Consider the following 3,287-nt stretch of genomic DNA (forward strand, 5'->3'; position numbering starts at 1 on the left):
TTAATGCATAGATTTTTAAGTATCAGGGACCCAGAATCCGCTGCTTGTTTCCCTGCGGGGAGGGGGAGGGGGAGGCAGCTAATTCATAAGGAAAAAGAATTCAGTAAACTTTACCCTTATTTATCATCTATATTTCGAACCTGATTCACAGTCCTTCATGCATGTTATACCCACTTGGGGTGGGGTTTGTTCTTCCCATTTCAGAGCTGAAGAAACTGAGGCTGAAGCATGGCCCAAAGATGGACTCTTATTGCAGGGGCTTTCTGACCTCTCTGCACGCAGACAGTGGATGGCTGCAGAGAGTGAAAATGATTGGTCGTTTTGAGGCAAAGGGGTTAGTACCAGTGAGCGGAGGCAGCCAGTGGCTGGAAGCAGTAACTGGGGACTTCAGAGGCAGGACTCAGAAAGACCCCTCTTGCGTGATCTTCTGCTCACGTGTGGCTGTCTGGGAGCCGCCCCTGGTACTGCCGGAACATGGCCCTGGGTTCTTTCTGATACCAGTTTTGGAGGCAGGAGAAGACTGGGTTTCAGCGATGTTGTCACAGGAGCTTGACTAAGTTGCCAAAACCTGCTTGGATTTTTACCTGATAGCATTTGGCTTGAAAAGCGAAAATGGTTCCATTTCAATTTTCCCTGGTTTCAAAGTAATTCAGCTTTCTTTGTATGAGTGTATGTGCAGCATCCCCAGCACAGGACACTTACACACACACACACACACACACACACACACACACACACACACACACACACACGCTCATACATACTCTTGTTCATGAAGTACGTATCCCTTTGCAAAATATTTTTTGAATCAAAAATTACATTTTCTAGCCCTTTAAATGTATTATAAATTCAAATAGGGACTACCCAGTTGTTAAAACTTTTCCTACATTTCAGATTAATTTTATCCATCCCCCATCACCATCTGATCTGACTATACCAAAGGAGATTTTTGAAAAGAAAAAAAAAGAACCCAGATAACCAACAGCAAAACCAAACCAAACCAAACCAAACCAACCAAAAAAACCCCATCAGCTCTAAAGGAAATTTCAGACTCTGTGGGCAAAGCTTCTTGTTGTCTCTTTCTGAAAAGTGAGAATGAATACTTAGCTCAAGATTTTTCTTTTAATCTACCTCAAAGCTGATTGAAAAATTACCTCCACCCCACAGAGAAAACACAGCATCTGGGTCACCATGCTGATCCAATTTGGTTCTGCTTTCGGACTGTGGAGGAATCAAATGGTCTGGCGTTTAGGTGATGTGAGCGAGTGTCCACCTGGGAGCGGATGAGGTTAAAGGTTAATAGCACTTGCTTTTTTTCTTTTTTTTAATTCCAGCAGAACAGAACTCTTTTACACTTGCCTGGCCCCTATCCTGAGTCCCATGTCCAACTCCACAGCCTTCGGAGAGGCCTCTGTTGGTGTCTTTGCTCAGACTTGCCTGGCTGAGGTAGGGCAGGACTGACACTAAGATTTTAGGTCTGTTGTTTCTCTTTTCCTGGAAACTCACCCCATCCCCCCTTGGTTAATGGCTCTTTAAATATTGAAATGCCTGGAAAAAAGAAAACAAAATAAAATAAAACGCAGGCTGTCAAAGAGATAAGAACAACAACAACAAAAATGTTGGTATCTTTTAGAATTTGTCTTCCTAGTGGTAAAAGTATATAATTAATAGGAGAATTTTCCTCCAGATGTGGCTATACTATAATAGAGCCTTATAAATGCTACAGAAAGAAAAATTGCTTGGAACGAAGGCGTCCTCAATGAGAGCACACCTGGGTCTGACAAAGATTGCATTTAGGGACTGCTGTGCTATCACAACGCAGAGAAAGACCAAGTCTCCGGGAGCAGCTGGAGAGAAAGCCCCGGCAAATCTGCATGCAAATAGCAGCACATTGTTAACTTAATCAGATGCCGAGGAAAAGATGTGCCAGAACCTCGAGGATGATCTACATACACGGAGGGAGAGCGGCCTGGGCTGCCATGGCCGCTGGGCAAGGATGGGCCTGGAGCAAGGTGCAGTCGGGCTGGCCCAGCCTACCCACTGCCTGCCCATTTGCCCCAGCCTGCGGTCGATTTATCACAGAATGCTTGGTGCGGTCTTTGAAAAGATAGAAATGATGGTGTATATTTCAATTGGGAGGAAGCTTTTTTTTTTTTATGGTGATATAGGTATTGGTATTATTTTGCCTGACTCCATAAGTCCAATTAAAAAATATTTCTGCTTAAATATCCGGGTGCATGAAGATAAGAAATATTGCCCTCGAGTGTATAAAGAAAGAGATCTTTTCATTAAAAAAAAAGATTCTCTCTATAGAGTGAAGTGCTGAGTATATATTGTACCTTAAGAAGTGGAAGACACCTGTTATTTATATTTTATATTAATATTAACGGACATATATATTTTAAATCTCCTCCATCTTTTAGTCTAGCACCGTAAAAAAATAAAAAGTAATACTATTTAATCACCCACAGCTTAATAGTGCCTTAGTTGTTTACTGCCATCGCACTAATTGCTCTGTACTAATGTGTTTTTCTGTGATATCCAGTAGTGCTAAGAGAACAGAGATCCATAACCAATTAAGTATAGTGTTTTTTATGTTAAAAATATATCTGATGAGGCTAGAAAGGGAACAGGAGCTGCCCTTAACGAAGGCGCATTGGCACCGTCTGGGAGCCCAGGAAAAGGTGCCCGCGTTGCCTCTTTTGCGCAAAGACAAAGGGGGTAATTTTTTTGGCAAGAAAACAAACCCGAGGAAAGCACAACAAACTGAACGTTTCCTTCCCACCCCCACCCCCCCTCCAGCAACTCCTTAGGCTGCTTCTGTACTCTCTCTTCCAGTGCGGGAGAGTTTGACTCGGGAGGGAGAAAGGGGGAGCGGCCACCCGGCGGTGCGGCGGGCAGGCGGCCGGGAGGAGCGGGGCTGGTCCCCGGTTGGGCTGTGGCCCGGCGCCCGCGAGCCGGAAGGGCGCCCGTTCAGACGCAGGCTGCCCACGGCAGAGGGCTCATCGCGGAGCGTTGTTGTTGGCTCCAGAAGGAGCGAAGCGTCCCGGAGATCGGGCCGCGCTCGCGCGGCTCTGGGCGGGAGGAAGGTGAGGGGAAATCCGACCAAACAGCGTTCTTAACAATTTCCAAAGACGGTGGGAGTGACAAAGGAACGCAGGACGCCGCCGCCGCCGCTGTCTGGGCCCGCGCTGTTTCCTGGTGAAATCACTAGTCGGGGACGGGAGCCGGCCACAGGGCAGCCCGCCGCCCGCGTTCGCTGGCGGCGCGCCCGGTGGGGCAGCGGC

The 3,287-nt window shown here is 46.8% G+C and overlaps 1 protein-coding gene across 1 annotated transcript in view; it reads left to right on the plus strand.

Annotated features, from left to right (window-relative positions):
- Positions 1-512: 512 nt before the first annotated feature.
- ZNF536 (zinc finger protein 536) overlaps positions 513-3,287 on the plus strand; it is a 155,731-nt gene continuing 152,956 nt past the window's right edge. The window contains exon 1 of the mRNA XM_007470931.1: positions 513-644. The gene's annotated coding sequence lies outside the window, so the exon portion shown is untranslated. The remainder of the gene's footprint in view (positions 645-3,287) is intronic.

This window comes from Lipotes vexillifer, unplaced genomic scaffold (assembly GCF_000442215.2).
Source record: "Lipotes vexillifer unplaced genomic scaffold, Lipotes_vexillifer_v1.1 scaffold182, whole genome shotgun sequence".
In the NCBI taxonomy this organism is placed as follows: domain Eukaryota; kingdom Metazoa; phylum Chordata; class Mammalia; order Artiodactyla; family Lipotidae; genus Lipotes; species Lipotes vexillifer.